Source organism: Simochromis diagramma, unplaced genomic scaffold (genome assembly GCF_900408965.1).
Source record: "Simochromis diagramma unplaced genomic scaffold, fSimDia1.1 OVJJ01000438.1, whole genome shotgun sequence".
NCBI lineage: Eukaryota > Metazoa > Chordata > Actinopteri > Cichliformes > Cichlidae > Simochromis > Simochromis diagramma.
The window spans coordinates 215,165-228,605 of record NW_024387263.1 but is presented as its reverse complement, the minus strand read 5'-3'; the positions used below and the strand labels follow the sequence as shown (position 1 = coordinate 228,605).

Sequence of the window (13,441 nt, the reverse complement as noted above, 5' to 3'; positions counted from 1 at the left end):
AATCAGAATATTAGACAAGAAATCATTTGGTACATTTTTTTACTTCAGTATTATTTCAAGTTGTTTAGCATTAAAATGTATTATTTTAAATAACTCAAGGACAAAGTTATACAGAATAATATGCATTTCAATAATGAATTGTATCTTAATGCATAGGTGCAAAATCATTGAGAAATCAAACATGTGGATTATTAAAAATGACATTTCCATATTGGATCAGAAACGTCCAGAGTTAACGGTGATGTGAAACAGCTGGAGATGCTCAGATGTTCACTGGGAGCGAGCAGGATTAGAAATAAGTCCGCCACCTCAGGTCGAGCAAAGTTAGAGGCTGAGATGATTTGGACATGTGCAGAGGAGGGAGGGTGGATACACTGGACTAAACACGCTGGAGATGGAGCTGCCTGCAGGAGGAAAAGATGAAGAACAGAGAGAAGATTCATGAAGGTAGAAAAGGAGGAGCATGCAAAGGGTCGGGTCAGATGAAGGCAGATGATCTGCCGTGGTGATCCCCGCAGCAAAAGAAGAAGAAAGTTAATAATAGACTCTAAGTGGACGTTCATCACACATTCATCGTTTAGTTTTACTGATTCTGATCCAGTCTGGGGCTTTTCTCTGTAAACTCTCCAGCTACTCCACCTCCAATCACACAGATGGGGTAAGGTTCACCGGTGACTCCAAGCTGACCGTAAGTGTGAATGGTTGTCTGGCCCAGCGACAGCCTGTCTGCAGTGTCTCAGCCGGGTATAGGTTCCAGCCCCCCCACGACCCTGACGTGGATAAGCAGACTGGAATTTGACTGTTTTTCAGGGGTAAATGGGTTTATGTGTTCCCTTTTGTAGTTTGAACTGTGTGTGATCTTCTGTTGCACCACACATTAGAAGATGTAAGCAGCACGGTGATGACAGCCTCCCTCACACTTTAATCTTCATTCTTATTTTGTTAATCGAGTTAATCAAAGTGTCAGGTTACGACTGAAGTCACCAAACCAGCAAATCTGATTTCACTTGACTTGTTTCTACACTTTGTTCCTGCTGCATGTTTGATTCTTGGAAGTAAAATTACAAGTAATTAAATTTGGGCTGAAAAGAACAACCAAAAGCTCTTTTGTTCCCACCAAGTGAAGCAGGTGATCATGACAGAGGCATGGCAGGACCTCCCGCATCGCCGTATCGCTCTGTTGTAAACCCTCAAAAGTTCATTCTTTTCAGCCGTCGCATACTTCTCATTCTTAACACGGCGACTTCTCCTCAGTTCGGGCGTTATCTGTGGAAGCTCATTCTTCACTGAGATTAAGCAACAATCCAAAAAACACAAGTCACCTGATTTAATATGCGTGGAAAGGAGATAAGCTGGAGCTTATTCATATTTGTTAAAGCTGCATCGCTGCAGTGATTTCTCCTCGCCTGCAGTTTCTTTTTATCTGAGTGAAAATGTGACTTCACTGCACCTGTTCTGAAGAACAGCAGGCAGATATTAATCTGATGACCTGAGAGGAACTCAGCAACAATGTGTGTGAGAGAGAGAGCTCCACAAAAACAAGATGTGAAGAGAGGGAGGGTCGAGAAACTCAGAGACCACCAGACCTTCGTACACGACCAACCGGCCAGTCACAACACAGACTGCTCCTACATCATATTCCGCTTAAAAATCTGTTTCTACACTAATAATCACCTTATATGTTCCCCTTATAGTTCACTGTAAATGTCTCCCTGCACTACAGGCAGGAATTAAAAACAAAGAAACAAATTAATTTACTGTTTTTGAATGATTTTCATGCCAAACCTCACAAAACTTTAAAAATTCATCACATAATATTCTCATTTATTTCAATTGGAATTGGAATCAAAGACGTCACATAGGAAAAAATCGTAGTTACACTTTTACTAATCATAAAAACTTATTGCAGGGATGTTAAAGTCATTAACATGGTGGGACACACACAGCCCACTTTGATGTGCAGTGGGCTGGACCAGTGAAAATCACGATAAATGTGTAGAGTTACACAAAAGATTCTGGTAGTCCATTGCTCAGACTATAAATAAATATATTTATAATAAAATATGATTTAAAATATACAATTTATCGTAAAATATTACAATTTGGTGTAGTATGGATGGCAGTGGGTGGCTGTGGGTCTTTATCTGTGGGAAAAACTGTAAAACTTGTGAAAATTCAGTTAAAAAGACCAAAATCGGTGCACTCCTTCACATTAAAGCTGTTCAGTGAGATCACATTTTCCAGGCTGATTCTGGTCCCCGGGCCTTATGTTTGACACTAGTGTATAAAATGCTGGGACTCATTTTAAGGTAACACCATTGTTTGAAGCTTTTCACAGCTGATGTTACCTAATAACTGGATATTTTTGCCTTAAAATCATTTTTATGTTCAGTAATACCTCAGAATCCAAGCTCGAGACATATTCATTTGTCATGTGAACATATTTTATTCAAACTACTTTTTTCATTGTTCAGTCATTGTTGATCTGGCTGTAGTTGTAGTTCTGCTGCTGGTCACGCCGACAGGCTGTGTTGTCTTCACAGGGCATCATGTGCAGTGCACACTTTGAGGCTCCCTTCAAAGAACATTCACGTGCATCATTGTACAGAAACCATTCTTTAATTCAATCAGCCAGGCGAGCGCCAGGAAGCCTTCACCTTCACGCCTCACGTGTCTGATGTTCTGCAGGGAACAGAACGAGTCTTTCATCCTGCACTCTTTTCCCCTTCCTCTCCTCCTCTTCCTCAGCATTAACAACACAAATATGTGTGAGAGAACGAAGGAAGGAGACGGGCAGAAACACAAGACCATACGGTCACTGGCTCCTAATCTCAGTCATGTGGGAGAAACTTCAAACTGAGAGATTCTCGTGCCCAAAACAGTGACGCCCACCACGCTTTCCCTCCATCCTGATGAACTGGAGACTATATGAAAGAGCCCATTTTATGAGTTCCCATCTATAAGAACACCTTTATTCTTCATTCAATGCTCTGTTATATAAAGTTCAGTGACCTTAAACTTTAACACTGAATGAAGCAAAAAGACATCCTGTCATAATATAAAATAAAATTGTAATTAACTATAATTAAGCAGTAGGACAAAAGAAAAGAAAGCCTTTGTTTTTGTGTCAAACTCCTTCAATTAGTGACAGAACGATCAGCCTGTCGGTCACTTTAGCAGCTGGACTTGAGTTATACTGTTTGCACACATGCAGAATGCACTGCTGAAATAAGACACAGAAGTCATCTGGATGTGTGCATGTTGCTCCCTGTCGGCTGATTCACTATCAGAGGCACATAATGCACACAACATCATTTCTTCCTCAGCTCATTCTGTGATTTCACAGAAACACATCTGTTTGTAATGCAGTGGCCACAGATCGGGCTTCAGCTTTCTTACAGGGACTGACTTCTAATGACCTCTAATGATATATTACACTTTCTGTGCAACTTTGGAGATTTATGTTTGAAAACATTGGTTCAATATTTGACAGTTTGCCAATTTTTAAAAATATATAAAGTTTAGCATGCTAACGTGCTAGTATGTGTACATAATAACATTTTTACATAAAAGCTAAAAATAATGTGAATTTCTTTTGTTACTTTCTTCCTATTATTACTAACAGCCCACAAACAGCTCAGGTAACTCCTCTGGTTACAGAAAGAAAACGTTCCTGAGCTGATTTCATCTGTGACCCCAGCAAATAAGATCAGGAGCTCAATTACTAGTTGCTGAATTTACCATGTAATGTATTTTATTCTGCTTATTTAATTCAGGTTAAAGGGTGGCTGGAGACCATCCCTGCCATAGGCTACGCTTTAAATATGCCAACCAATCACAGGGCTCACACACGCAGTTTGTTTTGCAGTCATAGAGGACAAACAGCGTTTGATTGACAGCCTATGAGCATGAAGTAGAATCAAAACACCAAGATGTAAACACTCAGATTGACGCTTCACAGCAGCATATGTGACGAATCTCCCAGCTCAGCTGTTTCGGTCTGGACCAACGTGCTGGGCGAGAACGACCAGGAGGAACAAGTGGAGAGAACTCGAACTGTTTTCATCAGTGCATTTCCAGACTGATTTCCTTATGTTTGAGAAATGTTTGAGAACTGAGGTTCTACATTCACATTTATCAACGTATACCTTCACATCAGAAACCTCAAAAACAAAATGATTCAAAGTGGCTTTAAGATATTATCTCAGTAAGTAAAGGGGTTAGGATTAGATTAAGTGTCCTGGCTGAGTGTTTAATGTACACATTCATTTAAAGGTGAAAGGTCAGAGAAACAGGATTAGTGGAAAGGTTTGAATCCCCAACAGTAAAACACGTGGCTACAGCAGCAGCATTATAGAGGCTCCTGGACCTTCTCCCAGTTTCAGCATTCATATCCTTCATGCTGCAGCCAAGAGACCCGTATCCCCCTGTTTGTGTATCACAGTGGGATAAAGGAGCCACTGTCCACTTTTACTCTGCTTTAGCACACTCCTCTTCCTGTATGTCATCACCTCCACATCACTGTGATCGACAGGCAGCACAGTGAAAAAACGCGAGAAAACACAGAGAGAGGATATGGAGAAGAAAAGACAGGCTCATATCAAAATACAAGAGCACATAAAAGACAAGCAAAGATACCAGATGATGCTCATTGTCCAGCCAATAAGAGAGACCCTATCAGCGTGTCCTCACAGAAGAAAGCGCTCATCAGTGGACGTCTCCTGCTGCTCACATTTGCTGAGCTGCCCGTGGTGAAAGCAGCTGTCAGGGAGAAATCCTCCTGGAACAGCAACTGGACAAATATGAGCAGAATGCTAATTGCTTGAAACTAACAGAGCATGGGAAATATTGGAGGAATGCTAATGATGGTTAATAGAGATTATACCCGCAGGGGGCGTGTCCATCGTTTGCTGGATAGCTGTGTGTTTTCAGAGCACCTGTTTTCTCTGTGATTGACTGGAGAGTAAAGACCTGATGTTTGGTATTTAATAATGATTCAGTTTGTCACAATCTCACACTAAACAATCTTTTAATGCACTTCACCTCGGCTTCAGTTCATATCTGACTGTAGTGTAGTTTACAGTAAAGTGTGGGTAACGCTCACGCGCACAAAACACTTACATTTTTTTATTATTTAATGTAATTTATTTATATGTAATTCCTTCAGTGCTTGAGGACTAATTATTATATATAGTGTATATCAGCCCTCGGTACTTCTTGGCTTCTTGTGTTTCTTCTTCCTAATTGTGCTATGACTCAGTGTCGTCTTCAAACTTCAGGAGATTGACAGACTGAGGTGCAGCTTTTTGGTATAGAGAAAGAAAAGCAGCCTTGAGGAGAACAAGTGTTGATGGAGAGTCTGAGATATGCCTGCCCAGACCTGCACGTTGCTTCCTGTCAGACAGAAAGTCACTCATCCAGCTGCAGATGGGAGCTGCCTGATCCAGCTGCAGAGCCAGGATGAAGATGTTCAAAGAACAACTAAAATCCACAACAAGTAACCTGGCATAAGTTCCTGCAGAGTCATGATATTGAAGTGCAATGCAATATTAACACAACATCTACAGACATGTTTGCACTTTGTAAGCAAACTCCAGAGTCCAGGAGGGCTCAGTGACAGACCTGAGATGGGACAGTAGGGTGTTTGTTTTGCAGACACTGCATTTACTCCTCTGTATACCAAAATATTCGACAGGAGGATGATCCCAAAGGTCCGCTCTTCAGAGGAGCTGTGCATAAACAAATGTTCACAGAAGTCAATAAACTGAAGCAACATTTCCTCTACAACAATGTGAGAAACTGATAAAGTCAGAAAACAGTTACTGGAGCTGATTCTGTGAACTACTAAATGTGTGTGTGGTGTGTGTTTGGTTTTTCACTGACTACTTCTGCATTTTGGCTTAGTTTATGCTAAATAAATAACAACATGTCCACATATGTAAAACCTTAGTAGCAATAGAGCGAGTTACGTCTTTTTAACGTGACTGTAAATTATAGAAAGTTACAGGAAAGCTCAGAAATATATCAGATTTCAGATCAATTAGGAAAAAAGTTCTTTTAGTAACTATGTTTTCTCTGAGGATGCTTTCAAATGATTTTCAAAAGGAAAACTTTCTGTTTAGAGTTTTGAACCTTTTTGCTTTTTTCCTTCTATCAGCTGCTGCAACTGCTCACTTGTACAAACCCGAGTCAGCCATCAACCTTCAGCCTTCATTGGCCTGTCTATTTAGTAGGGGTGCAACGATACACAAAATTCACGGTTCGGTTCGGTTCGATACTTTGGTGTCACGGTTCGATATTTTTTCGATGCAAAAAAATGTTCATGCCTTTTTAATTTGTCATTTATTAAAATTTCACGGCACATTCTGCACCACATCTCTGTGCGTTCATCATTTGTTTGAAGCCAGCTCACCTCCTGCAACCAATTTTCCGAGAATACGTGCTTCTTTTGTGGTTCGGACTCCTGACATTTCTTTGGAGGTGGAGGAAAACCAAAGTAATTGCTTAAAGGATTTTGCTTCTTCGACATCTTTAAGAGCTCTAAACAAATGTCTGTTCTCCTCCTGAAAATCTTATGTACGCAAACACGAGTTGCAACTTCTTATCTTGTGCGCGTTTTTTATTTTGACAGCGAATGCGCACCTGCGGACCACTTATGTGCAGCCCTGGTTATTTAGCTCGTCATATCGCAGCCACAGAAATTCTTTTGTCCATGAAACCATAAAGCTGCACTTTCTTTTTGCCTTATAGTCTGATTTGTCATAACTTCTCCGTTTTGTGGTAAGCTTTTCTTTGGCTGTCACTTCTTCACCCTGACCTGTCTTATTTGGCTCAGCAGAACTAAAATATATATCCTGCTGCTTTTACACACGCACTCACATAACGGTCAGCGATTCTCTGCGCAATCAACCTCTCACATGTTTAAGCTGCCGGAGATTTCACTTGTCATGTTTGCATAGTAAGCTAACGATTAATAAGACGATGTCAGAGGAATTGGTGCACAAATTATCATCACTCACAGATCAGTGCTGTCGCTCTCTATACACAGTTCGCACGATTGCAAAGTGAAAGCAAAAAAACAAGCGCAAATTCAAACGCGATTTCAATATGTCACATATTGACAGTGGCTCACCGATGCCAATGACATAATTACCCAGCTACATTTCTGAAAGAATGCAAAAGCATTGACATATATTTTTCCTTCCTACAATAGCCCGACGGGCAGGGAAGAGATAGATTTTGGTAGCCCGACTGGAAAAATCGTTAGCCCCGGGACGTCGGGCTAGCGATTTTGCGAGCCCTGTATCTGATTGAGAAATCACTCATCTTTGGAAAAGAGAGTTTATTACAGAGAAATGGCTCTTTCCAAAATAAAAGCTATACTATCCGCTTCTTCTGGGCTATATTCTCAGCAGCATATTAAACATATCAGGTCCCCAACCAAGATTCAACCAAGATGGCGCCGCGGATGGTCGCCCTGGTGCTTCAGTGCGTTACTTTTGTTTTGTTTTTGTGCATTTCTTCTGTGTCTGGGCACTCCTCTGGATATTCGTACACCAGAGAAGAGCTCCTTAACTACAGGACTACAACGCCTGTGGATTTATTTCCAATATTTGTCGCATCTGCGGCAGATTTACTGCTGACCCTGACCAGGAAAGCGAGACGCCGAAAGAGAGGGAAGCGAGCCGGCGCACTCGTGCGTTTGAGGAGACGCGGACTGCGAACCGCTCTTCCTGGGATCTTCCTTTCTAATGTACGATCACTCAGGAATAAGACAGACGAACTGGCCCTGATGAGAAGCATGAACAGAGACTTTGCCTCCTCCTGTGTGTTATGTTTTACGGAGACGTGGCTCTGTGAGGACATCCCGGACTGCGCGCTCAAGCTGGAGGGCTTTCATCTGCTGCGCGCTGACCGGCAGGCCTCTCTCTCTGGTAAGACCAAAGGTGGAGGTGTCTGCTTCTACATTAATAGTGGCTGGTGCACAGATGTAACAGTGATTGCTCAGCACTGCTCTTCCTCTCTGGAATACCTTTTCATTCACTGCAAACCGTTTTATTCTCCGCGGGAGTTTGCTTCATTCATCCTGGCCGCTGTTTACATCCCGCCAGACGCAGATGCGCAGGCAGCTCAGTGCGCACTCGCGGAGCAGATACTGCACATGGAGCGGACATTCCCGGACTCTCTCATCATTGCTCTTGGGGACTTTAACAAAGCCAATCTGAGCCATGAGCTTCCCAAATACAAGCAGTTTATTAAATGCCCGACCAGAGAGGAGAGGACATTAGACCACTGTTACAGCACGATCAGCGGGGCCTATCGTGCGGTGCCGCGTGCTTCACTCGGACTCTCTGATCACGTCATGATCCACCTAATCCCCGCGTACAGACAGAGGCTGAAGCTCTCCAAACCTGTCGTGAGGACCAAAAAACTGTGGAGCAACGAGGCTGTGGAGGAGCTTCGCACGTGTTTGGAGTCTACAGACTGGGACACAATGAAGGCTGCTTCTAACAGCTTGGACGAGTTTACGGACACTGTCACCTCCTATATCCACTTCTGTGAGGACAGCATTGTGCCATCACGCACCAGGGTGAGTTATAACAATGACAAACCCTGGTTTACTCCTAAACTCAAAAAGCTGTGGCTGGAAAAGAGTAAGGCGTTCAGAAGCGGAGACAGGGACTGCTACAGAGAGGCCAAGTACAGGTTCACTAAAGAAGTGAAGGCAAGCTTTCCCAGATGAATGTGCCTGATCCCATCTGCCGGTGGATCACTGACTTCCTGATGGACAGGAAGCAGCATGTGAGGCTGGGAAAGAATGTCTCGGACTCCCGGACCATCAGCACCGGCTCCCCTCAGGGCTGTGTTCTTTCTCCTCTGCTCTTCTCCCTGTACACCAACTGCTGCACCTCCACCCACCAGTCTGTCAAGCTAATCAAGTTTGCAGATGACACCACCGTTATCGGACTCATCTCGGACGGGGATGAGTCTGCCTACAGGAGGGAGGTTGAACGTCTGGTGTCCTGGTGCAGCCACAACAACCTGGTGCTGAATGCCCAGAAGACAGTGGAGATTACTGTGGACTTCAGGAAGCACACAGCTCCACTCCCCCCCATCATCCTGACTGACACCCCCATCACCTCTGTGGACTCGTTCCGCTTCCTGGGTACCACCATCACCCAGGACCTGAAGTGGGAGCCCACCATCACTTCCGTCATTAAAAAAGCCCAGCAGAGGATGTACTTCCTGAGGCAGCTGAAGAAATTCAACCTGCCAACACGGACGATGATGCAGTTCTACACTGCAATCATCGAGTCCATCCTCACCTCCTCCATCACTGTGTGGTACGCTGGAGCCACTATCAGGGACAAACAGAGACTGCAGCGTGTTGTGCGCTCTGCTGAGAAGGTGATTGGCTGCAGACTCCCATCTCTGCAGGACCTGTACACCTCCAGGACACTGCGGCGTGCAGCTCGGATCTCAGCTGACCCTTCTCACCCTGGACACAGTCTGTTTGACCTGCTCCCCTCAGGCAGGAGGCTCCGGTCCATTCGCACCAGAACCTCTCGCCATAAGAACAGTTTCTTCCCCTCTGCTGTCGGACACATGAACAATAACCATATGACTGTTCCCACCACTAACACATGACCCTACGCTGTGTTCACTGCATCATTCCATGTTTGGCACTGATCACCACCTGCACTCATGTATATATCATGTATATATCTATCCACTTAGCACTTTTAATTCTTATTCTTATTTTTATATTTTTATGACAGTATGTTGCACTGAAGCACCGCAGCAATTTCCTAATGTTGTAAACCTCCTCAACATCTGGCAATAAACCCTTTCTGATTCTGATTCTGATTCTGATAAGGAGAATCATGTGCTAACGGCTGTCTAAATGACTCGGGTAAAGTTTGTAGCATACGTGCTTGTTGTTTTTCTCTGCTTCCACTTGTCTTTGCACGAGGATGATGTCGGTGTAAATGTGCAGTCATATTCGTTGTGTTCCCACTAGTGCTGTCAGCGTAAATCTCGTTGAAATGACGTTAACGCCACAACACGGCAAATCTCCGTTAACGAGCTACCGCGGATCGCCCCGTGCATGGGGCTGGACGGCCAACACGTTAACGAGCTGCGCTAACACACTAGTTCCCACCCATGTAATTGAGCATTGCGTGGCACATCCAGCATACTGTTTTACTTTTGTCCATGACTCGCTTACCTTCAGGGTCATACTTCACATGAAAACCAAAATAGTTCCAAAGGCCAGATCTGAATGAGGGTGGGGGAGGTTCAATTTGCCATGTTGCAAGGTGAGCTTAACTTCTGTCTTGCTAGCTTGCCCTGCGCTCAGTGAATCTGCGTTTGACTACTCCGCCTAGGCTGCACTGTCGAGTGCAGATCCACTGAGCGCTCAACACAGACAGCATCGTCAGAAGGAAAGTTAATAAAATAAATTAAAAATTTTGTATTGTTCGATACATATGCGTACCGAACCGAAAGCACTGTATCGAATGGTTCAATATCGATACGAGTATCGTTGCACCCCTACTATTTAGGTATAAATTTTTATCAGCAAGTAACAGAGAAACTCCAGGAACATCAACAAGTAAGAGAACGACATTCAGCTGTAATAAACTTCCTTTTGGGACAAACCAGAGGTGACCGGGGATCATTTGTCTTGTCCTTTTCTTTCCACATAGTTTCTTTCCATGTGGGTCAGCCGGAACATCCGACATACAAACAAGCTTCAGTGCAGATGTGACAAGAACAAATACAGATGTGCATTCCTCCTGTTCACTGCCACGAGGGGAAATGTCTCTGTGTCGTCTCAGTTATATAATGAAAAGCTTTATTTGGTGTTTCAGAGACAGTCGAACCATTTAGCTGTGGTATGTGTGTGTTTGTCTAACAGCATCAGAGGGTGATGTCGCTCCCGTGTGTCTACATGTACAGCTGATGTTGTCGGAACATTAATCTGTCATTCTGTGGAGATTCAACATCTTTTTGAGGACAAACATGTCCATCATTTGGAGGATGAGGTTAGGTTTAACAATTCAGTTTGGTATGTAGTTTAATATCCTTGGAAAAGGTGAACAGATGTGTGTCGGTTTGTGTCAGAGAAGAAAGGGCCTTCCAAAAACACGTCTCTGCACTTTGCAGCCATATTGGTAATGCCTCCAGTCACTTATTTATTCAGTTATTCTGAAGCGTGTCGTGATAATCTAAATTATGTGTAATTTAAATGATCTCCAGGACACACAAACTGCATGTGTAGAACAAGCAGTCACATTAGATTTAAAAATGGTTAAAAGGTTGTCTGACTTTGCCCCAAAATGAGATTTCACACAGCTTTAGTCCGTCTTTTCAAATCTGTCTGGAGGAAGCTAAGCAAAGAGGAATGATAAACATCACCCAAGGCAAGAAGGTCTGGATGGTGACCTGCTTTATGATGTCGTCATCTCATCTAGGAACCACCTAGCCACAGGCTAAAATGACCAGTATGTATGTATATATGTACGCTCCTTCAACACCTTATAAAAGCATCCTCTGCCACCCTGATTTTTCAGCAGATCAGTTTCCCAACAGCATGAACAGGTGAAACAATAGTGCAGTCTGTACATGTACAACTAAAGTTTCACTCACTAAAACTGGGGGACAAACTTTATTGGATGGCCTACATCTCATAGAAAGCCATATTATTTGTCAGCTAACTCCGTAAAAATGCCCCCAAAGGTTACAGATACAGCAGTCACCTCCTAACTTTTAAAATGGGAGTCTGGGGACTGACCTGCTTTTGAAGCCATCCCGTGAGGCTCCTGTCATTTTGTGCACTTCCGGTTTGGCTTAATCTTCCAGCTCTGGAAGTTGCTCCTTGTCATGTGTACATAGACTATAACTGCATGTGTTTATGTGTTTGAGTAACTGTGTGCATATCAGAGGAAGTTACCTCAGGTACCCAGACTGTCTGGGGTCGTGTGCAGAGCGAGACTCTGAGCTGACAGTATTTACGAGCCTCTGGAGACATTAAACGCCTCGTACGGTGTTGTGAAAAATGCTTTATGAGCTCACGGCGAATATAATCCATCATCATCATCATCAAACAGTCAAGTCTCAAACTGCTGCGATTCTGAAAATCAACAGGATGTGGAAATACCCACTAAGAGTGTTATCCAAGCCTACAACAGCTCGCTGATGGTGAGAGTGACTTCTGCCATTGTTACATAACAGCTGGTTTTGGGGGAGGGTCCGATGTAAAGTTTTGGATGAGCAGTTACTGTTGATCACTGAGATATTGTGTTTCTGAGATCATGTGCATCTTTTTTATTGATACCTTTAACTCTCAGAGTTGCTCTTTTACAAACAGCCAACAGGACTGAAAGATGTAAACATTAACATCTATCAAGAGGAGACTCCTGTCAGTGCCAGGTCAGTTTGCCTCTCGGTGCAGAAGGTGCAAACTGTCATCTGGCAAACAGATGTCACGGGAACATTTATATCTAAGTTGGCAAACTGAGAAGTTTGGATGAATAAACAGAACGATCAAGACAAAGCTCAGTCGTACTGTATAAGGAAGAACATTTTCATCATATTTTGTTTGTCTTGTTTTGCTTAATGACCCCAAATTTTACTGAGGTCAAAATCAAAACAGACAAAATCTAAACTAATACTGGAAAAAATACACAAACAAACAAAAAGCTGAAAGAATAAAAATATAACTGGGTCAAAAACTCAAAGTGAAATGAAGTCAGTCTTTCCACTCAGCCATCTCCACCTATATGTGGAGTTATTTTGTAACCTGATTAAAACTGCATGAAGACGTCATCAGTCAAATCTGAAAACAACAACAGGATGCAAAAACAAAACAAAAACAACAAAACTAACAACTAACATAGAAAAGACTCACTGGAGGACGGAGCTGGACACGTTCAGCAGGTTCTGATGTTACAGCGAGTTTTTAGAAACTCTGGCCTGAACTGTTCGACTGCACAGCAGAGCCGGGGACACAAAGTGCAGGTAACGAGGAACAGGTGGGCACGCCCCGTCATAGGTGCAGGTACTGTATAGCAAAGTAAATCCTAGACACACACACACACAGACACACACACACACACGGTAGGACAAAAGCTCTGCTCCTGGGGGAAGAATGATCACGACATTTCTCTCTTTTTTCATTTTCTCCTCTGTGTAACCAGAAAAACCTTCAATTTAAACTCAGGAAGCACAAAACTCAACATCAGCCCTTCTGTGAAATACAAACTACTGCCAGACAATATGTGTGTGTGTGCTGTGATGACCTTTGACCTCATGTGAAACCTCCTGACCTTCACATCCTCCCGCAGACTCCTGAAACGAATGGCACAGAAACCCCTCAGAGAACACACACACACACACACACACACACACACACACACACACACACACACACACACAC

At 43.2% G+C, this 13,441-nt stretch overlaps 1 long non-coding RNA gene across 1 annotated transcript; it reads right to left on the bottom strand.

Annotated features, from left to right (window-relative positions):
* Positions 1–3,759: 3,759 nt before the first annotated feature.
* LOC120715391 lies at positions 3,760–13,028 on the bottom strand. The gene is made up of 3 exons (XR_005691620.1): positions 12,914–13,028; positions 5,623–5,729; positions 3,760–5,481 (listed from the first exon to the last, which is right to left on the bottom strand). It is a non-coding gene; the product is annotated as an uncharacterized LOC120715391 (long non-coding RNA).
* Between the last annotated feature and the right edge of the window lie 413 nt (positions 13,029–13,441).